We start from the raw sequence: 27,144 nt of genomic DNA on the forward strand, positions 1-27,144 counted from the left end.
AAAGAACACAGTATCCTCTCGTTTTGCTGGCATGCAAAAATTTTCTCTCTACTCTCACTCCAAACATCTGATTTTTTAAAATTTAGCTTTGTTTTTAATATGACATGAACTTGTTTTTTTCCTTCTCCTTCAGAACATATCAGGGGATATGTGCATCGTAGGATGTGGAGATGTTAAAATCCTACTGTTTGTCCCTGCAATTTCTGTTGCTTTCTCCCATTCCAAGCGTGAATGTTTACCTCCAACTAAGCCAAAGCTGAAATGCTCAGTTCTTTATTGTTTTCTTTTAAGTAATTCATTCTTGGAGAAATGTGCAGTTTGAGGGGAATAAAGAACTTAGAGTAAACAAGGGGAAGACTGTTTTTATGGACTTGTTAGTGCGGGACAATTGTGCTGGCAAGAGCAGGATGGAGATGCCAAGGGGACTCCCTGGACCGCAACCCAGTGTCCATTAGCCTGCCTCGCCCCTACGAGCTGAGTGAAAACCCCTGTCCTCGCTGCAGCAAAAAGGGATGTTTCAATATGAAAACAAATAGATGTACGTGCATGTACGACTGAAGCATTGTGCTGTACACCAGAATGGACACAGCATTGTAAACTGACTGTACTTTAATGAAAATGCATATATACAAAAATTTGAGGGCAGGGGGAATGTTTCTTTTCTCTCTTCCTTCTTTCTTCCCTAAAGCCATTTTTTTTCCTGACCAAGGACTCAGAGAGGGTGGGATAAATCTTCTCTCTTTTGGTTAGAAAAGCAAACACACCCTCTGCTCCTCCAGCTTCTTTCTGGCCCAGCACGGCCTCCCTTATCTGCTTTGCTCAAGCGCGGATAAGCTGCTCTGCCTAACAACCCTGAGCATCAGAGTCCCACATCCCAGCCTCGGATACCCAGCCCCCACCCCCAGGCCTTGGCAGGGAACCCCTCCTTTAATGCATGGAAACTTGATTGTCGCTGAGCCCCCAGGATTTGCTCTTTATCACTCTGAGGCATTTTCTTTGAATGCAATCCAGTGTCTCAGATTCCCACATCCCAAGAAGCTGCTCTCTGTCCAATGGAACATTCTGTTGCTGTTCGCTGTGTAGCAGTCTTATTTTGTTCTTTTTATTAGGGAATGTTTCCATCAGGGGCCTGCGCGTTGAACAGGCTCCTTGCTCAGAAAGAGGGTGGCTCTGTCTCTCCCCCTTTTGTGACCTCTGTCAGGAGTTCTTTGAGGCTGCAGACAAGACAGAATGGGGAGAAATGCTGAGAGCTGCGCTGATAAAATCTTGAGATTTGCAAAGAAACTACTAGCCAGGCTGCCTGGATATATTAAAATGTCATCTCTACATTTTGGACGTGACTGGCTTGTTTAGTTAATGCTAGCAGGGGAAATAGAGTTTGTTCTCAAGGGAGAGAAGCAGAGTGAGAAAACAGGCAGATGGACAGCTGACAGCGTTCCAGCCATTTTGTCACAGAGAGCCAACTCCACCATTATTAAATCCCCAAATCACCAGCCAGTTCCAGTCCCCTGGGAATGAAGCGGGGGCTCCAGCAGAGGTGGGAAGGGCCCCTCAACGTGGAGGCAGAAGGTTAGATTCTATTCTATTCACTCAGGTTCTTGGGAAGGGAAGGAGGGCTCCTTAACATTTGTTAGCAGGTATGTGTCAGGCCCTGGGCGTGGTGCTTTTATGTGTGTTGTTTAATCCTCACGGCAATTTGCATAGTGGGTATTATTACCACTGCACATCTTTGGATTTATTTGATTTATTTTTATTTACATTCACATCCTTACTCGATCAGGTCACAGCTCAGACATCACCTTTGACAAGCCTTTCCTGAGCCCCCAATACATAACCACAGTACCTGTCATTCTCTATCTTATTATATGGCCCCATGAAGCTGTTAACCTTTGGGTGAATCCCTCCCAGTTCCAATTTGTTAATTCTCTCTTCAACTACACTTAGTTTAGGATTTATCCTACTGAGTCAAAAAAAAAAAAAGTCAATGGTTATATTTTCATAATTTCTAATTTTCTATCCATCTGTGTCTATTTCATTTCTGCCTGTTTCAATGCAGAATATATTGCTGGCATCTTTTTTTAAGGATATAATGCTTTCATTTATCTCTTTAAGGAGTCTAAATGTGTATATTTTCAAGTATTTTTCATAATTTTTTTTATTATTTTGGGTTTTTTTTTTTTCTGGCAAAGCTCACCTTCCAATCACTGATTTTATTGGCTGTCTTTTTTGGTGTATGATTTCTTCCTGCATTTTAAAATTGGGTTTACAGGACCATCGATATGTTTGATGTCTTCCCCTGCCTTTCTTTTTCTCTATGCATTGCCCTTCTGGGGTTTGTGTTTGAGCCTGATTCTCAAGGCACTAAGCTATGCCCCAGGCAGGGGTAGGCAGCAGGTTCCAGGCTCACTTCCCAGGCTAAGGAAGCCCTGTGCTGGCCTCTGGTTGTGAGCTGTGAGCAACACTCTGGTTCCCTTGCCTCCCATGGTGTGGTGTATCTGCAGAAGCCAAACTCAGCTCTTACTAGCTACACCCAGATCCAGAGCCTGGCAGGCCCTCAGATCAGCCTTGACTCACTTTGCATTTTGATTCTGCTCCAGGACCATGGACATATGGATCTCATTTGTGAGGGTGGCTATGACTTTAAAAATTCTCTTTTATGTATCATCTAGGATCGCCATGTGTAGGCCCAAGGGGGCTTCAAAGCAGGCACTTGCAATGCCCCTGAATCTGGTAAACAGGAATAGAATCTGGGGAAAATATTAATAGTGGGATAGAGCTGGGAGGTGAAATGGGCAATGATGTGCAGGCTGGCAGAGTAAAGAACTGGAAGAAGTGGTGAGTTCAAGCATCGCTGGCGAGGCGATGTGAAGGAACCCCAGTTATTAACATGGAGAGAAAAAGCATACCACTTAGAGCTGGCCTAGATGGCCACGACTTCCCAGGTCCTCCCTCCCTCTCCTTCCTTCTCCTCAAACCCCTCTCCCTCTCCCCCTTTCATGTTGGTGATGCCCCCTTGGCTGACCAGCCATAGGCCCGTCCTGGTTGTATCACTGAAAGTCCTGCTTCCCAGGGAAGCCTCAGCCCTAAGCCATCGGGGTTGGTTGGCGACCTGAACTGCCTTCCTTTCACCTCATGAGCCCTAATAGAAGCCCCTCTAACACCAAATTCAACTCTGCTAAGGGATGGGCTTGAGAGACAGTAACGGGACGGGGAGACACAGGAGCAGGCAATGGGCTCTGCAGGGTTTGCTTGGATGGAGGAAGCCACGGCCCAAGAAAGACCTTTCACTTTGAATTGAGTAGCAACGTAGACTAGAAAGGGCTCTTTGAAGTATGTGATTCTCAGAAATTACTTGCTTGGTGAAGCCCGAACAACCAGTGCAAATGGTGCTTATTGGGTTCTGAAATTACTTGCTTTTGCAAAGGAAGGTTGTATAAATGTTACTTGATTTGATTTCTCCGTAGTCTTCTCAAGTTCAATAAGCCATGCTGTCATTTTTTAAGTATGTAATATTAGATAATATTCAGTTCCACCGACTCCATATTCATTATCAGTGATCAAAGTCATACGTCATTTCACTATATTCAGAGTATCTTTATCTTAGGAAAACAGTGGTCAGTCTTACAGCTATCATCAGTGCAGCCAAAAATATGCTGCCAAGGCTGCCCTTGACTGTCAGTAGTCGTTGCTAACACAACACTAATTTTGTTTGAATGATGTGATGGGTAGCAACAATGTACCTTGACTCAGGGAATATATTAAGATGGATAAATTCAGTCACTCATGGTTGTTCTGTTTCTCTTTGAAAAATACTTTCCCATCCTCCCTTGCTGCTAGGAGTGAAATGTTACCAGCTGGGAACAATGAGACATAAAATAAAAGTTGGCTGGGAGTTTTCCAGTGAACATTTGCTTTTCTGATAAAAGAGACAGACTTGACAGAAAGCTTGCTGCCATTCCTTTTCGCCTTCTTCTTATCTGGAAAATTGATGTGATGCCTGGAACAGAGGTAGCCATATTGAGTCCATGAGGCAATAAGCATGATGTCTAGGAAGTCAGAGTGAGAAAGAAAGAGCCTGAGCCATTGATAACACAGTTGAGTTCTCAGACTACCCTGAGACCATACCTCTGGACTTCTTGTTTAATAAAAACAAATGTCCTTATCCTTGGAGCCATCATTGATAGTTATCTCTTTACTTGCAACTAAAAAATAAATTTATACTGAAAAGCAAAGTAAATAATGCATAGCAATGGTATACAGCTATGGAAATGGGGACACATGTGGCCTGACTTGCCATTGTTTGGGGTGGATGTTTTCTCATTCCATAGCTTTTTATGCTAAATAGGAAAGGAAAGACACTCTTTTTGTTCCCCTCAGTCCTCAATGATTATCAAGTACAAAGAAAACACGCTACAATGCACTCTCACTACAGTGGCTATTAAGGGATGAGATAGGTAAGTCTATAGGTCGATGATGCCACACTAAAATTCTTCTGTGCATCTTGGAAATATACTCTCTGTGCTATACTGTTTTGGGGCAACAGGAAATAGGCTGAGGACCAGATCTCCCATGACAATGCTTTTGCTGGGAGTCTGGATTAAGTGCACTGCAAGAGCAAGACAATTGTCTGTAGTGGGCTGGGAGCTATACCATGAACCTGCTCCCATCTATAGAACTAAGACAAGAATTCAGCCAGTACTCAAGTGGACCATGAGCCCAACCCAAAGCAGTCCAAACAGCCTCTCTGTTGGTGGGAGGATAGATCTTACCTTGCTCAATGATGAGTAAAGAGGTCAAAAATGAATTACGTGAGGAAATGCTATAGAGCAAGGTAAAGGGAACATCACTGCAAAGACTCAGAGGAAGAACATGTCTCTGAAAATAGTTTCCTGCAGGAACCACATTTGGGGAAATGTGTGGCATCCTTAACAGACAGAAAAAAGAAATGTAAGGAGGAAGAAAAAACACACTAATAGAAACAAATATGTTAAGAATGAACCATAAGAGTTCTGAGTACCATTACTCTCTAAGAACTACCATGGACCAGCACTGCACTGGGAGCTGTAGCTCAGAGGTAGCATAAACGTAGCTCCTGACCATCAGGGGCTCACAGTGCAGTGATCCCATCCCAACCAAATAACTTGTTCCAAATTGAATTGTAACAGTGAGCTATGGTATCATGAGATCCTACTGTATTTAAAAGGAAACACTGATGTCTTCTGGACACAGTCATTCTATTCTGGAAAGAAATTTAATTACCATCTCCTAAGTAAATGCAGCAGGGGATGCACAGAGGAATGGAAACCGAGTGTTTTATTCAGCCCTGCTTGTTTCATGCAGGACATTCTAAGAAAATCCATCATTTTTTAGAAGATGTATTTCTCCTTGCTTAACAAAGAAGTGATGGAAGATGCCCAGGAAGAGAGGTCAGGTAAAGAGAACAGCAAAAACTCCTGCCTCCATCCAACCAGCACGCAGCCTTGGGTTGAGCCGTGAGCTCTTTAAGGACTCAGGTGGGTCTCTGCACTGGCACGGGGACTCGCCAGGGACGCTCACTCACTGCTTCTGATACTGACAAATGTCGATCCAATTCTGGCAGCCCGTCTACCTCCAACCTTCCCCTGCCCTCTTCTGAAAACTGAAATTAAGTCAACACACCCAGAACTTCCTATCCTCTCTTCCTCGCCGTTGAGGAGACAGCAGTTCCCAGCAGAGGAGTGCAGGGGGAAGAGGACAACCACTTCTCAACCCGTTAACTAAGCCCTTTCCCCAGGACCCTGCCTCCAGCGCCACACTGATAAACCTAAGGGTGAGAGCGGGCCACAAGCTGGGCCAGTTAGAGATTACCACCACGCCCTGGGCACAGTGGCCGGGAAAGGGACAGACAGCTGACCCAGTGGGGACAACTGCAGAGTAGCTTTGGAATTTATGACCTAAGGACCAGAGAGCACAGTGCCCATTTCCTCTGAACTCATCAGGATGCTCTGAACTCATCAGGATGCTGCTGCCTGCCCTGTGGAGGAAGCTGGAATGAGAGCAATGATGCCAACACCCAGAGGTTCAGGACGCCAGATGCATTCCCAGCTACTCCCGCGGCACAGCCACACCGAGACCTTCCTGAAGTCAGCCGTGTTAGCCTTCCAGACACGTTTTCCTTTAAAGTCTAAATGAGTTTAAACTGGGTTTTGACATTTACAACCAAACCAAACCAAACCAAACAAACCCACTGATTGTTATACCCTTTGTATGTTTTGGTTTTCCAAAAGAAATTTTTTTTTCCTGATTATAAAAATGAGACATAATTCAGTGTAATTTTTTTTAATTACTAGAATTCCACCATCTGGACATAACCACTGTCTTTTAATATTCTTGTAGGCATTTTTTTTCCTTTGAAAATAAATAGATCATTTTACAAGAGTGCAATTCTATAAAATACCATTTCACCTAAAAATATGTTTTTGTCATTTTGATAGAACAAAACTTCTAAATTTCCATTTTAAAAATGGGTATGTAGTATTTTATTACATTAACCACCTTAATTAATGTACCCAGTCCCTTTCGTAGGACATGTACGTTATTTCAAAAGCTTTATTGTTATAAAGAACACAACAGTGAACATCTTTGTATGCATGTTTTGGACCACTTGATTACCCATTTCTCACTTCTCAAATTCTAATAGTGTTATCTGTCTTTTCACACTTAACAAGTTTCAGCACCTCTTCCTGTAGCCCGTCCTATCAGTTTCACATATGCCCTCGTGATTCATTCCATATTCATTCACACTGTCAACAAACATTTCCTGAGCGTACATTATGTGCCAGCCACAATACTAGATGTGGGGGAAAGAAATGTGGATAAACTTTGGCTTCTATCCCTAAGGAAGAAAGAGAAACTAGCATCTATTGAAATCTGACTCTGTGCCAAAAACTGTAGAGAAGTCTGTGTCTCATTTCTTCTTCATTTACAAGCAAAACACCAACCTGATGCCATGGTTCATATTATCTCTTTTCTGTAAGTGAGGAAAAGGAAGTTCAGAGAGGTTGAGTAGCTCATCCAAGATCATACAGTTAGTAAGTGCAAAGCTGGAACTTAAACCCAGTTCTGTCTGATTTCTTTCTGTCCCACACAGTTTAAGGAAAGAGGTATTGACAAAAGCAAGCTGTGAGGGCTTTGTAAAATCTGGGCAGAAAGGATGTATTTAGGTCCACCAACCATGATGATCAGCAGAGGTAGACCTTAGACAAGTCTTGCAGGCAGCTTTTCAATAGTCCGGGTTAAAGGGTCAAAACCCAACCTTAAGTGATTTGCCCAACTCCACACAGCTTCAGGGCGCCCTTGGTAAGCCAGAATATTTGCCAACTGGAAAGTCAGGGAGAGTAGGGGGCTGTTTCTAAACAGCCCCTGTTAAGAGAAGCTGAAACCAGCAGGTGTAATAAAGGTTCCTGGAAAGATCAGAACAGCAGTGAGAGAGCAGAGTCACAGGAAAAAGGAGCTTGGAGAAAAGGGACAAACTGCCGGGAAGCCTTAGGGCTCAGGCTGGTGGGGGGTGACACCCTGAGTGGCCTCACTCTATGAACAGGAGATGTCCCAGCTTCAGCCAACTCTCAGAATAAGCATGCATGTCACTGGAGGCTGGGCGTGGAGGCGCCTGGAGGCACCGCTCACCAGGCATGAGGCTGCAGTAGCTGACTTAGCCTGGATGGTCTGTGACTCAGAGTCTGCTGAGGGCTTTGGATTTGTCTGGACGGGATCCACAGAGCTGACCAGGCAGCACCCCATGGTGCAGAGCCAGGAAGAACTTCCCCAAATGGACAGGCCTCAGCTCTTTCTTTCTCTAAGAAAAGACCTGAAGTGCTGAGCATGTGCATGTGAGGAGTTTGCCTCTGGAGCTGCCATCCCCACCCCTCCCTTCCTTGTACCAGTTCCAAGCTTGTCCTGTGGCCGAATCCCCACCAGAGGGATCATGGCAGAGTGGTGAATTTCCACCCTGTTTTAACCCCCTCTTTTCTTTTACAAACAAAATGGAACACGGATAGAGAAAGTAAAAAAAAAAAAAGGGGGAACTGCTCCCGTCCGAATAGGGGTTAGGGATGCCAGGATTCCCTTCCTCTCCAAGAATGCTGCGTTGGGAATACAGTTCAAAAACCACTACCACCGCTGGCAGAGCCCTGAATTTGAAGTTCGAACGCCCAGGTTCTAATACAGGCCCTACCATGTCGAAAGTGTGGCTTTCAATATGTCATTTAACCTCTCTTGGACTCCAATGTTTTCATCTGTGAAATGAAGACAGTCATTCGTGCCCACTTCAGACGTTGCTGTGAGCATCAGGTACAACCAGGTGGGTGGACAGAAGCCGCTGTAAAATGCCACGTAAGAATGCCACATCCCTTTCCTGGGCTTCTCCACATGTGCAGAGCCCACGGCTCCTCCACATCCTTGGATCTTGGACAAAGCCACACCCCTTGGGACCCAGTAGGATCTTACTTTTATGGTTTTCAAAGAGGAACAGTCATTTCAAAGGTACATTTCTTGGGTTTTTCTCCCCTCCATGTTGTTATTCTTGGATTGCCCTTTTCACTTTTCTCTGACAAGCAGACCTACATCTGTGCCTCAGTCCCCACACCAGGAGACCCAGACCTGCTGCCCTCAGGTGCTGTCACCTGAATCGGTGTCTTCCACAGCAGCTGCACCACGTGTTTCAGCTGATTTAGGACTCTCTGGGAAATCCCTTTTAGTGGGGAGTGACAAGCCCATCCCCTCTCCTCCTTTAACTATACCCCAGGTCCATACAAAGCTAAAACACCAATTCTTTTCTCTGAGTTGTGCCAGAGAAGCCGTTCAGTCTGGCGGTTCTCCTGGTGCTCAGTACTGGAGGTGGCAGCCCTACGCGTGGTGAAAGACAGTTGAAGGTGGCGACAACAGGCCCTCGCACCAGCAAAGCAAGAGATGGTGAGAACGAAGGCTGTGGTGGTAGCAGTGGTTTATTGGAGGGGAACACATCAATTTCTCGAAGTCATGGGCTGGCTTAAATCATGAGCTTGATTTGGAGGGCGGTTCAGTAAATTATGGCACCCATGCTGGTCCCGGCGGCCCCCACTGCTAGAGCTCTCCTTCTATTGTGTGACACTCAGGATGGGTGACCTGGGTTGTAGTTCCATGTTCCCAGATAATCACCAGCTGTATACCAAAGGCGTATGTGTGTTTGTTCTATAAAACTGGATAGACTTGTCTTCTGGGTAGGAGCGCAGCCTGTGATGTGAATTCTGCTAGTAGAGTGGTTTCAGGTCTGTGGCACCAACTGTCACCCCTTAAGAGAGAGCAGGGGTGGTGCTCCTGGAGGGCCAGTGGCTTGGATGGCCCATTGTGCGCAGGGTAGGAATCAGATTTCAAATGGGGGGCAATCATTCTACCCTACACCCCACGGATGAACAGAGCTTAATTTAGCAGTTACTTACTCAAGAGGAGATTTACTTCCTCCTTTCGCACCTGTTTTGACATTTCCTCTACATTCACAGACTTTAATTCACTTGACTTTAACAGAGCCACAGACTCTTTCAGGAAACTCATAGCCCATCTTTGCATTTTGTTCCTTCTTTTTAAAAAATCTTGACCCTTCGTTTTACTTAACTTTTTTTCTGTTTTTTTATTGAAGTACGGTGGCTGTACAATATTATGTAAGTTACAGGTATACAATATAGTGATTCCCACTTTTTGGAGGTTACACTCCACCTATAGTTATTACAGAATATTGGCTAATTCCCCACGGTGTGTGGTACATCCTCGTAGCTTATTTATATTATAATAGTAGCTGGTGCCTCTTCATCCCCTGCCCCTATCTTGCCCCCTCCCCACTGGTAGCCACGAGTTTGTTCTCCGTGTCTGGGAGTTTGTTCCTTTTGTTGTTGTTGTTGTATCCATTAGTGCGTTGTCTGTTTCAGATTCCGTGTGTAAGGATATCATACAGCATCCATCTGTCTCTGTCTGACTTACTTCGCCAAGCATTGCGTTTTCTCTCGAGGGACACAGCCCAGTGAAGAGAAGGAAGACACGCGGTGAAAGGAGCGAGGCCCCGGCAGAGGATCCAGCCCTGAGACTCCTGGCAGCTCGAGCTGCCCTTTTCGCCAGAGGGGCACTCGAGGCTTCCACCGTTTGGCCTCTTCCCACCCCTCAGCTCTGTTCCTCGATGTCCCTCTGAAACGGGGTAACCCCTCAGGGCCGGGCGTCAGGACCATGGTGTTCTCCCAGAGTACAATGGGGGGAGAGGCAATGGGGTTGAAAGACACTTTTTTTGTCTCTTTCACACGCTCCACTCCCACAGCCCATCCTTGGGTCTTTCCCTGGTGCCAACGAGACATCACACACACTCCCGGCAGATGCTGCCCACCTCCCTCTTCACAGGCAAGGCTTCCTGTCCTTCAGCCTGCAGGGTGCACATGGGTGTGGTGTCACCTGGTGTCATGGTTCCCAGTGGAGCATGGTAACCCCAAGGCTCACCAGCTTTCAAGCTGAAGACCAGAGAACTCATTGGTAAATGAGTGTGAAATGTGTTTTGTGCCTACACCCAACGTTTAATTCTATCTGCCATAAAGGGGCTGGGGAGCGTATGGGATAATCGAAATCTTAATTGGTTAATTGGTTTTAAATTCCCTCCCCATCAGGCCTTTTACATGAGCTATTAATTCTCCATTTTCCTCCTTTCATTTTCTCTTTCCAACCTCTGCTTGGGGAGCCATTCAACCATGACAGGACACAAGGCCAGCGGCCGGGGAAGGGGGAAGATGGGAGCCTGGACCCTCTGCAGGCTGGACCATAGGCTCCCGAACTGATAGGATCCCATCTCACAGGGGCGAGTCGGCTCACCACCCTTCACCCTGCTTGTAACTCAGGGGCAGACCTGCTCCGTGAGGCCCCTCCCCTTCACGGAGCGCACCCGCCAGGGCAGAAGTGCAGAAAGTGTGACTTTGCTCCTGGGGTGGGAGAGGAGGAAGGAGCTGACTGTTGCCAAGGGAACAAGGAGTCCTGTGTGAGTCGAGGATGTTCTCAGCCTCAGAACTGGCCGGGAGAGCTCTCAGACACGCAAACCCCCACAGGTGCAGAATGGAAAACAGAAGTGGCCCTGGGCGAGGCTGGAGCAGCGGGTTACCCACTTTGCATACGCTCCTAGGAGGCTAAAGTTAGGTTCTGGGTCAGCCAGGTGGAGGGGCTACATGCAGCTATTCCCCACCACCGAGCTGGGGGCTTGCGTGTGCTTTGGCTGGGACAGGGTCTGGCTTTCCGAGTCCTGGATTAGGCCCCAGGTCACCACTGTGTTGGGGTAAAGTGGGGGAAAGAGCACAACTGCTTCCTTTTCCCCCAAGTCTGACCATCACAGATTTAAAATCTGGCTGAAATGGATAGAAGGATTGTCAAGTCTGGCCTAACCATCCCTACGCCGTCAGGTCTACCTCCCTCTCCACTCCTCTCCAGACCTGAAACATCACCAGGTCCCACAAGAGAGGCCCCAGCCTGGCACTGCTCATGGACTCCACCAGACCCATTTCCGCTAACCTGTCTCCTACCACATTACTTGCTTCTGACCTCTGACCCCATGATGGGCCTTCCTTTCTGTGGTCTAGCCTCATCCCCTTACACCCCACGCTCAGCTTCTCTGGCCTTCAATTTTGCTTCCTTCCTTCCTCAGCCATAGTTTGCATTTCTTTTGCCGTGAGACTCCTTGAGCCGTGCAAGCCCTCAGCTGTGCAGGACTCAGGAGACAGGTGTCAACCAAAGAGCCTAAGGGGCGAGGAGGTCTGCAGGTTGTGTGTGCCAAACGCAGACGCCTGCGCCCCTCAGTCTTGTCAGTGGTGCCCAGCAACCCAGCCTCCTCTCAGCTGTGGGATCTGAGCAGACCCCTTGAGTCCAGGCCAGGAAACAAGGGCCCTGTCTGCTGAACCCCAGGGCACGCACGCTGTGCTAAAGGCGTGGTCCGCCTCTGTGCCTTTGGAAGACATCACCTTAGACAGAGGATTCTTTTTTTTTAAGGGCTAGGGGCAGGGAGGAAAGGGTGGTGGTTTTAGGCAGGATGTGAGGCTTCCAGTCAGCTGCTTTGCATCACAGGTTGTCAGGGATGGATGGAGGCCCGTCTGTCCACAGCGGTCTCCACGGCCCTGTGTGAGCACGGCGGGGAGGGGAGCAGCCGGGGTGGAGACCGAGGAGAGCTCAGAACCGCTGCCTGTCCCTACCTCGGGCAGCCGGCCAGCCCCACCGAGTGAGCACACATCCCCTTTTTTGGTCCTGGAGATGAAGGGCTGTTTTCTCGTCAGGAGAATGTTATACATTCTAATGCTTCCAAAACCAAGAGGCTGGTTGTGACTGGATTCGGGTCACCAGGACAGCAGGTGAGCGAGAGGAGAGGCTGAAAAGGACAGTGGGTGACATTCAAGAAGCTGTCACCCCTAATCCCACCTGGGCTCTTTTTTAACATGGTGTTGTTCCCAGCTCGCCGACGGCGTGGCCACCACCCGGCAGGCCACTGCGCTCAGCCTGCCGGGTGGTGCGCCGGTGGCAAAACAGCACAGAAGGCTCTAATCACAAGGAGTTAAATATCTGATGAGGGAGGGGTGATGGGACCCAGGAACACCCAGCGGGATCTGCCTGAACAAACATGAGAATTACGTGAGGATAGACAGGAGCTGGGCAACCATCACAGCACAGAGACAAGCACAACCACGGGGCCCCGAGATCAGCCTTGGAGGTTGATCCAGATTCCTCCCATCTGTTTCCAGGGGTTTATCCTGAAAGAGATATTGGCTCCTCTGGGAATCACTTGGGAGCACTGTCTGTCTAGAGACCAGCTACAAACATCAGGGGCCAGGTCCCTACAAAGCAAAGTCACTCCATGTAGATGGTGGACCAGGACCTGACAGAGGAGGACCAGGAGTAAGACTGCCTCAGAAACAGTAAAGTGAAGCGCGCATCAAACCTCCACGCTTACCGCAAGCCAGTCACGTGACTGACCTCACACCTGAGGGACTGTTTGGCTCACCTGTCTGTTTCTTCCATGTGGGAGGAAACAGGTGCCAAGAAAGGTAAATTACAAAAGAAAACTCCTGCCTTATCCTGATTACCTGGGAACAAACACAGAGAAGGCTTCCTTCCTTTAAAAGTTAAAGCTGTAGAGAGCGGAGCCAGGGGTTCTAACCTGGGCGCCACTGGCGTCACGGCCTGGAGGGTGCTTTGTTATGGGGGCTGTCCTATGCACTGTAGGCTGAGAAGCAACATCTCTGGTCTCTGCTGACTAGGCTCCACCTCCAGGTGTGACCATCAAACCTGTGTCATGACACTATCAAATGTCCCCTGGAGGCAAAGTCATCTACAGACGGAGGGGCTGGGGTCCCTGGCTGCACCAGGGACACACCCTGCCACTGGCTTTAGAAAGGTCTTAACTTCCAAAACGGAAACAGAATCACAGGAGGCTCAGTGGAGATCATTGGGGTTCAGTGCGGCTCAAATTCGAATGACATGTGGGGGCCTCCTCAAGAAAAAAAATGTTTGAGGATTTTCAGTGTGGATGCAAATTACTTTTATAAGATTGTTAGTTAAATATGTACAAACATGAAACTGGGCGTATGTCCGCAGGCTTATAACTTCTACAACTATAAAGTCAAAACGACATCACGATTTTGACAACCAAATAGCAAACCAATAAATCTCAAGCTAGCAGCATTAATTTAAGGAGACAGATGGCGTGATTCTGCGGAGTAAACTGCCCCTCACTTTGTCCTGGGCACCTAGTCACTTCTTGAGGTTGGGCATCGTCCCCTGACTCAGATCTCACACAATGTGGTCTCTTCAAACTCCCGTGAAAACTCTGGTTGTGAGCCTTGCATGAGGTCACTTGGCAAATACAGGCTGTACTCATCAAGGTCACCCCCTGTGTTTTCATCTGGCTGGCCTGAGACAACTGGAACAGCACATCTGGGCCCCAGTGTGGTCATCATCACAGAGCAGTGCTGGCACTGTCAGCTCTAAGGTGGACACACAGAGGACCCGGATAATGTGCGTGTTCTGTAGATTGTCATCACAGTGAAAGGAATTTCTTATTTAAAAAAAAAAATTCCCATAGAGAACGCCCAAGAATACACTAGGAGACTCTTAAGAGGAGTTCTAATCAGGTCTGATCCCTTTTACAGATAAGGATTGAGGCCCAGAGAACAGCGCGGGGAAACGGCCCTTGAGGGTCAGGGCTGGCTGGCAAGGAGCCTCTGCTCTGGCGGCCAGCGCTCTCCCCTCTCCTCCGGCTGTCTTTCCAGCTCCGCGTTCTAGGATTCTCATGGGAAACTATGCATAAGATTTGGCTTATTGTTTTAAATGTTCATGAAACTGAACTGAATACTTAAAGCTTATCTTTCAAAGGAACTAAACTGAATTAGGGAGTTTTTTTTTGCAAATCTTGATCTCTTTCGTGCACACATGTGCACGTGCATGTGTGAAATATAACATACGTACATAAAAGTGCATTAAACATTCACATCCAGTTTAGTGAGTACTATAAAGTGAAAACCCATGAAACCACAGCAGGGTCAAGAAACAAAACATTTCCGGTGCCCAGAAGTCTCGAGTGTTCTTTGTGATCACAATCCTTCCCTTCCTCTAAAAGAAACCACCATCCTGACCTTTATTATGATTTCCTTGCTTTCCTTTATAGCTCTCCCCTCTCTCCAAGCATCCCGAAGCAGACTTAGTTTTGACGGATCATGAGCTTTTTCATCAGTGGACACTTATTCTACGGATTCCTGTCCTGCTTCTTTTGCTCAGCGTTAACGTGTGTGAAATTCATCCCTGCTGTTACCAGTGGCTCTTATGCTCCCTTATCCTTTCTTTGTCGGGCAGACATTTGGGTTGTTTCCAGCTTGGGGCTATTATGCACAACGCTTCTCTAAACATTCTTGTATATATCCCAGTCCACGGGATGCACAGGCATCCACCTCCAGGACGTTTTCCCACAGCAGCGTTTCTTCAGTTGAAAACAGGGTGTGTGAATCTTCAACCTCAGTCAGCAATGGCAGCTATTTTCCAAAACCACTGCTTCCACTGAAAACGCCCACTAGCAGCATTTCCCACTCTCTGTCCTCATTAGTCCTTGTTATTGTCAAACTTTAAAATTGTAACTGGTTGCGTGGGTGTATGGTGATATCTCATTACAGGTTTAACTTGCATTTCCCTGAACACTAAAAAAATTAAAAAATTAAATAAAGCATCTCTTGCCACAGTTATTGGCTACATGAATTTCTTCTCATGTGATGTCCTGTCCAAGCCTTTTGCCATCTTCCTGTTGTCAAATTTTAAATTTCTTTTTAAATAAATTTTTATTTTCATCAAAATTTCATTTGACAGAAACATGTGCCCATTTTCCAAGGTACCTCTGTTTACCCGAAGACTGTATACAGTTAAAGGCAAAAAACCTAAGATCTGTAAACTTGGAACTGATTGTTTTTCTACCCCAAATCATTAAAAAGGTAACAGTAGAGGTCCACAGAAAGCTACCAACCCAGATCTTTTTTCTTGTCTCTATTTCCCAAATCTAACATTCTTTTATTGAACTGCGCTCCCTCTTGTTTCCCTGTATTTTCATAGAGAACAAACATACCCATATATTTATCACAGTCCTTTGTTGAGATCAAGCACAGACAAGGCCATTCATTACCTATTCTATATTTCCCAGTGCTGTGTGTTGTATGCACTGTTACGAGTCAGTTAAATGTCAACAATAAAGTGGTGCCTCGATTATATACATGACAGCGCAGCTGAGATAATATTAAGTAAAATACACGGCTCTAACAGTTACGCATATCTAAGAAAAGAAACAGACAGCTCGCTCAAGCCTGAGCTCTAGTTTTGCTCACCTTATCTCCTTTAGACATTTGGGGATGAGCTCATTGGCAAAGCGTGACGCCCATATAATCTGCCATTAAATAAATTATTCAGTAATCTGTGATGTTCTCGTAACATGAGAATCCCCTATTAAAAAAATAAATAGCCGCACTGCTTTCAGAGGCATGTGCCTACTATATACACTCTTTTCAGAAGCTGCTTTGCTAGTGAACCCAGTGGGGACTCCCTGGTAACCTACAGATTTGATGTTTGTTGCAGGGTTTCTACACAAGCCGCTCATTCCATGCTTGTATGTGGGTGTGAGATGCAAACACACACGCTCAGAGGACCAGCAGAGAGAGCCCAAGCAGGTATGAGCTATTTGTTAAACTGGCTCATTCTCCCCTTAACACTTTGGACACTCAAGTAGGGCCAAAGTAACTACGGGTCACCTGCAGATTCAATGACATGCATTCCTGACTGTCTCCCGGCCAAGGGGTCTCTACTTTTTTCAAAGTAAACATTTCAGCTGTCTGCTAAAAACATCAGTTTCACTCACAGACCGATAAAAGCTTGAGCACTGAGCTTCTGCTCTTACCTTTCGTCTTCCCCCAGGGGCAAGGATGATGGCCTGAAAGCTGGGGTGTGACCTGGGCGGCATGGAGTTGAGGACCAAGGAGGCAGCTTGCAGATCAGAGCTGGGCAGGTGGCCTAAATGAATTCTCACTCCTGAAGAGCTGGAAAAGAAATAGTCAGGTATCTATTTTTCATAGTTTAATTTTTTTATTAGAAAAAATATGTTATGAATATGGAAACATAATTGGTATGTCGACAAAGCAATCCCCTTTACAACAGGCCCGTAAAGGCTAGCACAGCCCATTAACTACACTGTTCATGCAGCAGATGTCGTATTAACTTTTGAGTTGACAATCACTGAAAATATTTCAACAAAGTGCATCAAGTCATGTCTCAAAAGTAGACACTCATAGAATTCTCAGCATAATAAAAACTGTGTGCACTGATGAGTGAAATGAGATTATGTGAATACTAGCAGAAATTCAGTGGAATATATGAATTTTTCCAACACTTTACTCAGCTGTTTAATAGTAAAGAAGCTTCTGAAAAACAGTACATGAGACAGAGAAAGACAAATACTGTATGATATCACTTACATGTGGAATCTAAAAAATACAACAAATTAGTGAATATAACGAAAAAGAGGCAGACTCACAGATATAGAGAACAAACGAGTGGTTACCAGTGGGGAGAGGGACGGGAGGAGGGGCAGTATAAGAACAGGGGATTAGGAGGTACAACCTATTGTGTGTAAAATAAGCCACAAGGATGTATCATACAATACGGGGAATTAGCCAATATTCTATAATAACTATAAATGGAATATAACCTTTAAAAACTGTAAATCACTAGATTGTACACCTGTAACTTATATAATATTGTACAGCAATTATACATCAATAAAAAAAGTAAAAAACAAAATATTGTATCACAAAATAAAACAATACAGGAAAGCTGCACAAATCAGTTTACAATTAAAAGCTGAAATATAAAAATAGATTTAAAAGACTTAAACCACCACCATGAGATTTCACTACACACCTATCAGAATGGCTAAAAGAAAAAGCAGTGACAGTAGCAGTTGCTGGCAAGGATGTACAGGAACTGAATCACTCACACATCACTGGTGGGAAACCAGTTGGTGACGGTCTCCTGTAAAACTAAATGAGCAATTACCACGTGACCCAGCAACTGCCCTCTTGGGCAATTATCCCAGAGAATGAACACTTATGTTTTATCTTTATACAAAAACCTATATATATGGTATTCTTTTTTTTTCCTCTTTCAGGGGGGTAATTAAGTTTATTTATTTTTTTAATGGGGATACTGGGGATTGAACCCAGGACCTTTGCATGCTAAGCATGAGCGCTACCACTGAGCTCTATACCCTCCCCCTAAAACCTGTATATATGAATGTTCACAGCAGCCTTACATAATAGCCCCAAACTGAAACAACTCAGATGTCCCTCACTGGGTAAATGGTTAAATTAACCATGGTACCTCCATTCCTTGGAATACTACCCAGCAACCAAAAGGAACAACTTATGGAAACATGCAAAAACTAGGATGGGTCTCAAGAGAATTAGGCTGACAGGAAAAAGCCAATCCCAAAAGGATAGATAGGGTACAATTTCCTTTATACAACATTCTTGACATGACAAAATTACAGCAATAGAGAACAGGTTGCCAGGGGTTAGGTCTGGGGAGTCGAGAAGGGAGCAGGAAGAAGATGGGTAGAGCTATGATAAAAGAATTTTTTTTCACCTATTGAGACATTAGGAAGACATTCTGGCTTACACGTGAGTCAACTTGAATCTCATGCTAACTAAAATAGCCTGTTTGTGGCCTATCAAACAGACATTGTACACCTGCTTTAATTATTAAAAGAAAGGGCACATTGACCAGAAATAAAGAATGTCCATGCTGAAGACTAAAAGCCCCTCTTCCTGAGATGCCAGCGCTGGTACTCCTTTCATGGCAAGACTTCCGTCCCAAGTGTCACAGCCATACTGTACGTGCTGTATATGTACGTGCTGGTCTGGTTTTTTTTAAACCTTGAAGAAATACATTCCTAACTTGTTTAATGTTCTTTGTTCTGACAGGATATAAAACAGTGCTGGAAACCATGCTTCTCCGGAGCAGTTTCTCAGAGTCATCTGGGAAGCGGGCTCCCAGGCTAGTCCACAGTTTGGCTCAAATAAAACTCTTTTCTATTCTTATTTTTGATGATTTTCATTCTTGATTATTTTTGACAGTTATACAAAGGCAGCACAAGAGGTGGTGGCTGATACACAAAACTCCACACGTGGTAAAATAGCATAGAGCTAAATACACATACACACACACACACGACAAGGGAAATATGAGTAAGATCTGAGGACTATACCAATGTTAATATCCTGAGTGTGCTATTATATCATAGTTTTGCCAAGATGCTACCATGGGGAATACTGGGTAAAGAGCTCGTGGTATCTCCCTGTGCCATTTCTCACCGCTGCACATGAATCGACAACTACCTCAAAATAAAGTGCTTGACTAAATTTTAAAAATTAAATGCAATCTGGTATTCTCATGTTAGACATCTGTTAACCTTGTTGTAGCGAGAAAGAATTCCGCTGTGAAGCAACAGAAAGACCAGTGGGGAAGCCTGGAGAAAGTTCAAAGTGGAGGACCAAGGCAGAGGCTAAAGTTATCCCTGCGCCTGTGTGTTCGTGAAGGGGAGGTAATAGCAGGGGTTATTTTGGGGGTGCCAGGGTGCAGAGGGGGCTATTGGCATTGGGGACCCTCTGTGTGCTAGTGAGGAGACTTTTAGAAGCAAAAGAGGGGGACAGATGGCAGCTCCTATGGGGCCCAAATTCCAACCAGGAGTTTAACTGCCGGGACTCAAACATCCACCATTGGACAGAGCTAGAATTACTCCAGCTGCTGGAACCCAATCTTCTGTGTGTGTGTGGTGGATTCCAACCACAGAGAACAGTGGATTATCTTTGGGTGGCTGTGAATGGGGCCACAGCTGTATTAGTCACCGCAGCTTCAATTGTGCTTCTGTTTGGTTACCAAACTGCAACTCCATTGCTACCCCCTGGGTGACTGTATCCTCTGTGAACCATGTGAAAAGGAGCTCCGGTTGAATTGAAAACTTGTCCTGAGTTTGTAATTACAATACGACCTTACTTATTCAGGTCTCAATTAACTCAGCTTTAGGATAATCCGAGGTGAAGAAAAATAAAGAGTCGACAAAGAAAGAAAAGAAATGGGTGAGTCAAGGCAGGCATTGGAGTCTGTTGCCTTAGACCTTGGGGGGGCTCAAGGGAAACTTAAGTCCTGGGCTTACTCTGGGCCTCACCCACCCCAGAGCCAGATGTGAGTGGAACGGACTACCAATAACCTACTGACTGGTTGGAGCAGGGTTAGGAGTTCAGGAGATTAGCGAGAAAAACAAAACAAACTTAGTACTTAGTGTTCTATTCAAGATTATAAACTTCAATACTGATTTCTCAACGGCAACTCACAGCCTGTACCATACTGGTTCCTTAATCCCATTTCAGACAGCAAGCAAGTTCTACAGCGTTTGTTTCTTAATAGCTCTAGTTCTGAGTATCTGTCATCTTGGTTCATTTGTTGGCCTTTGGGTGCTGCTTGTTACCCTGTGTTTAAAAGACACCCAATGCACTTGATTCAGGCATCTTAATGAACCAGGCATTTTCAGCATGAACAGCGGGGTCTGCTTTTCCCTATTCTCTTGATGGTCCACCAGAGTAAACTAGATGACTTGGGGTAAATAATGGAAAAAAGATGAACTTTGGGGTCAGACAGATCTGCACCTGCTAACTCTGTGACCTCATCAAGTTATTTAACTTCTCTGAATCTGTATGGCAGAATGGTTAAAAGTACAGCCTTAAGGATCAGACTACATGATTTGAATCCTAGCCATCACTACATACTGGCTGGGTGTCCTTGAATAAATTACTGAGCTTCTTTAAACCTCAGTTTCTTCACCTGTCAAATACATGCGGCAGCTAGTTTACCTCCTTTCTTAGTAATAAACTCTTAATTTTTAGCTGCACACATGGCCTCCTAAATAAAGACCATATTTCTCAAGCTCTCATGTAGCTAGGTGTGGCTCTGTAACTATGGTTTGAAATATCATGTGCAATTTCTGGGAGGTGTACTTAAAAGGAAGGGTGTGTGCTCTTCTTCCTTCATCTTGTTTCCTGGAATGCAGATGTGATTGCTGGAGCTAAGCAGTCATCTTAAAACATGAAAATGGGGGCCACACTCTAGGGCTGGCAGAGTTGAAAGCTAAAAGAAGCTGCTGTCCCTGAACAATTTGAAGTTACTTTTAAATTTTAACATGAGAGAATACAACTTGTGTATTTAAGCCATTGTTAACTTAAGTTTTAGGTCACCTGATCCTAACTGCTATAATAGAGATCAAAATAGCTACCAAGGAACATGAGTGAAAAAGGATCTTCAAAAAAATCTTTCCTCCATAACAGCAACAAGAAAACTTGCAAAAGTGATCAGAATCAGCATTTTTCAAAACTCTGAAAATTAACAAAAGGCTTTTTGGTTAGCCTATGTAGTCAATAAAAATACAGTTTTTTTTTTTTCCAAGAAAAACCACTGGATCTCAGTAAGAACAAACAAGTTTGTGGCATTTTAACATGATCCCTCTCCAGTTCCACTGTGGCCTTGAAAACCAAAAGCTTCCAATACTGGTGACAACTAGAAACCTGCCAGCCACTGGAGGGGGCACGTTTAAAAACTAATTCTCAGAGAATTGTCATTATTTGACCTGTCTCATTATTTTTCTGAACGACTTCACTAGCAAGATTATCTTTATTTGACCTAACTTGGAGCTTACTCAGTGTAAAAAGCCTTTTACCCTGGTGTGTTTGTTGACAACAATTAGAGGGAATTATTTAAATTTACAGCTGCCTAAAGTGGTGGGTAACAGGTGGGGCAAACAATAAGCTAATCAAAAAGTTTAAAAGGAAAAACAGTGGAATGAAATGTTTTTGAGGGTTTTGGAAAACCCTGACACATTCTTGGGAATCTACAAGAATATGTATGCATATGTATAGCTGTGAGCATGTTCAGGGAAGACCTGAGAAAGCCCTAAATTCTCAGCTCTCGCTGACCTTGAAGCTCTGAAAAGGAGGAAGTAAAGGCTAGGACAGTTGTCAACTGCCTGGCTTAGTCTTGAAGGTGTGCTTCAACACTCACACAAAGTCCTCAGCAAAGACTGGGAGATATATTATTTCTGGGCATTTAAAGAAATTTCTGTGTAATTACTAACTGACCACTAAGCTAATTAAGCAGAGAATTTAATGGCCAACCTAACAAAGAAAACAGACTTAGTTCGGAAAAGCCACTGAACAAATGATGACAAACAGCAGCAGCAAAACAAACACGGGAAAGGTGGAAAAATCTGATTTCCAGAGTTGTCACATTATATTATTTAAAATATCTAATGTTCAGTAAAATATCATCAGACAAGTAAATAAGCAAGAAAGTACGGCCCATACATGGGGGGAAAAGCAACCAATAGAAACTGTCCCTGAAGAAGTCCAGACATTAGACTTACTAGACAAAGACTTAAAATCAAGCTATTTTAAATACATTCAAAGAATTGAAAGAAGTCATGTCTCAAGAACTAAAGGAAAATATAAGAATTATATATTACCAGATAGAGAATATTAATAAAGAGACAGAAATTCCATATACATATAAAGAACCAAATAGAAATTCTGATGTTGAAATGGAAAATTCACTAGAGGAGATCAAAAGAAGATATGAGCAGGCAGAAGAGAGAATTAGCAAACTTGAAGATCGGTCAATTGAAGTTATACAGTCCCAGGAACAGAAAGAAAAAAGAATGAAGAAAAATGGATAGAACCTCAAAGACTTGTGTGGGACACCATCAGGTGTAAACATATGCAGAATTGGAGTTAGACACAAATATGGAAAAGATATACCATGTAAATAGTAGCCAAAGAAAGCTGGAGTAACTATACTGATATCAGATAAAACATTACACAAATTAATTATACTATGTTATATTAATACATGACAAAATTTTTGCTAGAGAAAAGAAGAAAATGTTATAATAAAAGGGTCAGTCTATCAAAAAAGATAAAACAGTTACAAACATATATGTACCTATGAACAGAGTCCCAAAATACATAAAGCAAAAATGACTGAACTGAAAGAAGAAATAGATAATTCAGCAATAATAGTTGGAAACTTCAATACCTCACTTTCAATAATAAATATAAAAATTACACAGAAGATCAACAAAAAAAGAAGAGAATTTGGAAAATTCACAAATATCTAGAAATTACACAACATATCAAAAAGAGAGAGAAAAACAAAGGAAATTAGAATAAAGACTTATATGAATGTAAATGAAAACACAACACGCTAAATCTTACAGGACACAGCAAAAACATGCATAGAGGAAATTTATAACTGTAAGTGCTTATATTCAAAAAGAAGAGAGATCCCAAAGCAATACTATATAATCTTCTACCTTTAGAAATTAGAAAGGTGGAATTTTGAATCTTTGAAAACATTAAAAAATTGACAAGCCTTTAGCTCCACTGACCAGGAAGAAAGAGAGAAACCTCAAATTATTAAAATCAGAGATGACAGGGATTACACGTGACTTTACAGAAATAAAATAATAATAAGGGGATACTACGAACAGGTGGACAAATCCCTAGAAAGATACTATCAAAACTGAGCACATAGCAGATACTCCATAAATGTTCATTTCTTTCCTGTTTTCCCATGGATGAATGTGACAGAATCACCCCTGTTCATCATTCTGGGTTCCATCTCTCATGTGTACTTAATCCTCATTATTTGTGAGTTCTGCATTTGCAAATTCACCTCCTTAACTAAACTTTATTTGCAACCCCCAAATCAGTCCTCATGTTGTTCTCATTCTCATTTATGGACTTGTGCTGAGTGGTAAAAAAAATTGGAGTTGTCTGATGCACATGTTCCCAGCCGAGGTAAAACAAGCCGTCTTGTTTCAGTTCTTGGGGTATAAACATGTATCCTTTGAGGGGGAGTTGTTTAGTGATTTTTCCCCATATCTGTGTGCTTTTTATTGGTGATCTCACTGTTTAAATGACTTCCAACTGTAATGCTGCAGTGCTGTCCAGTGTTCCTAAGCACATGAAGGCTGTGATGTGCCTTATGGAGGAAATACATGTATTTTTAATAAGCTTCATTCAGACATGAGTTATAGTGGTACTGGCCATGAGTTCAATGTAAATGAGTCAACTATGTGTATTAAATAAGATGTCTTTAAAATTGATACACACATAAAATAGTTATTATTGATCAGTTGATAAAAATGTTGTGTCCAGAGGCTTATAGGAACCTAACCTTGTATTTCCCCTTGGAGCAATGATTCAATATTTTCTATTTGCAACGACTTTATAGACTATAACTACCATAAATAACAAGAATCACCTGTTCATGTACCCTACTGTAATAGGTTAAAACACATGGCTACAATATCTACAGCTCCTCCCATCAAGAGACTATTGCCCTATACTTTGAATCTGGGATGGCCTTGTTACTAGCCTTGACCAAAAGAACGTGGCAGGAGTGCTGTGCAGTTCTGGAGCCTGGGTTGGAGATCTTGCAGCTTTTGCCTTTGTCCTCATGGACCACTGTCCTGAGACTATGGTGTAAAGAAGTCAGCTGAGTCTACTGAGGCTGAGAAGCCACGTGAGGAACTGAGGCCCCCAGCCAACAGCCAGGACCAAAGCTAGACACACGTGTGAGGACATCGAGGACTTTTCAGCCCTGCTGATCCACCTAAGTATAGCTGTATAAGGAAACTCAGGCAAAACCAGCAAAGAAGTTGTCCATCCCACCCACAGAATCACAAAAATAACAAAGCATTATTGGAAATAAGTTTGGGGTGGTTTTTGTTGTTTGTTTTTGTTTTTACAGGCGCCAACATCTGATACACCTGCCTGCTCAGAGTTCGGTGTGGCCCTGGGTCTCGGTTTTGCAAATTAAGTATGACAATGTCACCTCCAGGTGGGAGCGTTTGTTCTTCCTTGCTTTTTCTCTGCTGTGGCAATTAGGAAAATGTGTGTTGGTAAGGAAGCGCCTTAACATCGAATGGAATGCTGAGTCAGCATGTGAAGACAGTTGATCTGGATAATCGCTCAGACCTCAGAAGTGGTCTGCACCATGAATAAACTTCTGTTGCATAAATCCTACGGTGGAAGGGCTGTTTGTTACTATAGCGTATCTAGCTTATCCTGACCAGTTGGCATAGCAGGACTGGAGATTTAAACAGACTTTTGCCATGCAAGGTATTTTTCCCACCTACCCAAGAATTTCTAGACCCATTTAGAAAAAGGAATTTCAGCTGATAAGTCAACACAAAGCTGGCACTAATTACAGGTACTAATCAGTCTCTTTGAATCCATTCATTCCATATACAGATGGTGTCCCTACCGGTTAATTGCACAGAAGACGTTGGTGTGAATCTAACAGTCATTCGGAGAACAAAGAAGTGATCCTGAACCAGGTCAGTAGGTACAGCGTGCAGAGGAGAACAGAAAACTGGGCAGCTGACCTTGCTGTCTTTGCTGAGCTGTGTCCCACTGTCATAGTCAAGTTCACCTTACAGCTCAACTAGCTTGCAACAATTTTCTCATGTGTCAAGTAAAATGAGAAGTAAAATGTGCCCTGAAATCTAAATGCTGATAAAACAATGGTCCTTAAAAATAGATGTATTGTCATTTAAGACCTAGTCACCTTCCCTTTCTGTGATATGTTAGTATACCACACATGCATATATGTGCATATGGATAAATATTTGCATCTTTATTTTTAAAAAATACACACCAAAACCTCTATTTATTGCTATAGGTGGGGCCCTGCATGGAGGCAGACACTAGTTAAGTTTGCAAATTGTAGCACTGTTGTGGTCTGAATGTTTGTGTGCCTCCGAAATTCATACGTGGAATCCTAAAGCCCAGTGTGCCGGTATTGGAAGGTGGAGCCTTTGGGAAGTGATGAGGTCAGGTCAGAGGCCTCGTAATAGGATTAGTGCCCTTTTAATAAAAGAGGCCCCAGAGAGATAACCTAGCCCCTTGTGCCATGTGAGGGCACAACGAGAAGTCTGACCTGGGGACAGCTCAGTGGTAGAGCGCATGCTTAGTAAGCTCGAGGCCCTGCATTCAATCCCCAGTGCCTCCATTTAAAAAAAAAAAAAAAGAAAGTCTGACCTGGAAGATGGCCCTCACCTGTCCGTGCCAGCACCCTGATCTCAGGCTTCCAGCCCTTAAATTTCTGTTGTTTCCATGCCGCCCGGCCTCTGGCATTTCACTATAGCAGCTGAATGGACTGAGACAAGCACCTGGTGGACTTGTGCGCAAAACACCCTGAGCGTAGCAGGGTGGGGCTGCATTAACAAGCAAGAAGGAGCCTCACTGCCGAGAAAGTAGACGTGGGCTTGTATCTGCCTATCACACATAGAGATAGAAGATGGATTTGCATGACAGGACAGGGCCAAGGACATTAAATAGTGCTTAACAAACTCTGGAAACATGCGGACTAACAGTGAACGCCATGAGTCCACGCTGCCGTCAGTATTGTTGGCCGCTTGGGTCTGCTGTCAATCAGCACTAGAATTTACACCACCGGCAGGGCCAGGTATTTCTGAGTTCCCTGATAACTTGTTTCACCAAGTGGTAATGACTCACTGCCGCTTCTGAAGAACAGTAAGAGCTCCTTCGTATGGCTACAGCCCTGGCCTCCATACTAGTGTAACTCATCTTCCAGAACTGCTTGGCCCACAGTTTCCACTGATTCTGGCCAGAGCCATCGTCCTTCCCAAGCTGCCGCCTCTCCTTCAGTTCTGGATGTTGTGAGCCAAAGTTTGGGACACCAGCAAGGATTCAGCTTGAGCCAAACCAGAGGAAATGGATTTGAATTTGAATTAAAAGAGGAATGATTTGAACAGACATAGAAGAAGAATTCTTGATAAACACTTCTCTCTCGATTTGGAAACAGATGCCCTGATGAGTTAGGCCAGCCACAGACCCCCCGCTTCTGCGATGAAATCCTCTGTGTGTGACCTGCACGTGGCTAAGCGCAGTCGAGCTGCCTCTGCTTCCCCTCATGCCCACCCAGTCCCATCCCACTGCTGCCACCCCACCTCCCACCCCACCTCCCTTAACTCCAAAAGCTCCAACCAGTAATGAGTGTCTGACTGAAGCTCTCACGGGGAACAAAGGAAGGTGCACGCACATCACATAGCCACATTCCATCCACTTTAGTATCTCTGCTCTTCCTCTGAAGCTCCTCCGCCAACCTTTTTCTGCCTCTCCAGCCCCTGTTCACCCTACTCCCACCCCTCAGCTCCCCTCTCAGAATCCCATCACCTTGCATAGCCCCCTGAGAAAAACAGAACCCAACAGAATGACATTCTGCACAATAAGAGAACTGTCGGTCTCCAGTCTGGCCATCATGCCTCTGGGGGTGGAGGATAAGGCTCAGTATCCCCACCAGGAGAAGAGCCCCCAAGGCCTCCCCTGAGCTCAAGGCAGGAGGCTGGCCGTGTGGTCTTGGGTCGTTCCCTCCCGGCTGCGTGGTTCTGCGACTTACTTGGTGAGTCAAAGCAGTTGTGTTACCAAGAGCACACGCCCCTGCCAGGAGCCGGCCACTTTCCCC

The 27,144-nt window shown here is 44.5% G+C and overlaps 1 long non-coding RNA gene across 1 annotated transcript; it reads right to left on the bottom strand.

Moving 5' to 3' along the window:
* Positions 1-773: 773 nt before the first annotated feature.
* On the bottom strand, positions 774-27,144 carry LOC116284823 (uncharacterized). The gene is made up of 3 exons (XR_012062566.1): positions 27,079-27,144; positions 16,451-16,589; positions 774-1,214 (listed from the first exon to the last, which is right to left on the bottom strand). It is a non-coding gene; the product is annotated as an uncharacterized lncRNA (long non-coding RNA).

This window comes from Vicugna pacos, chromosome 21 (genome assembly GCF_048564905.1).
Source record: "Vicugna pacos chromosome 21, VicPac4, whole genome shotgun sequence".
NCBI lineage: Eukaryota > Metazoa > Chordata > Mammalia > Artiodactyla > Camelidae > Vicugna > Vicugna pacos.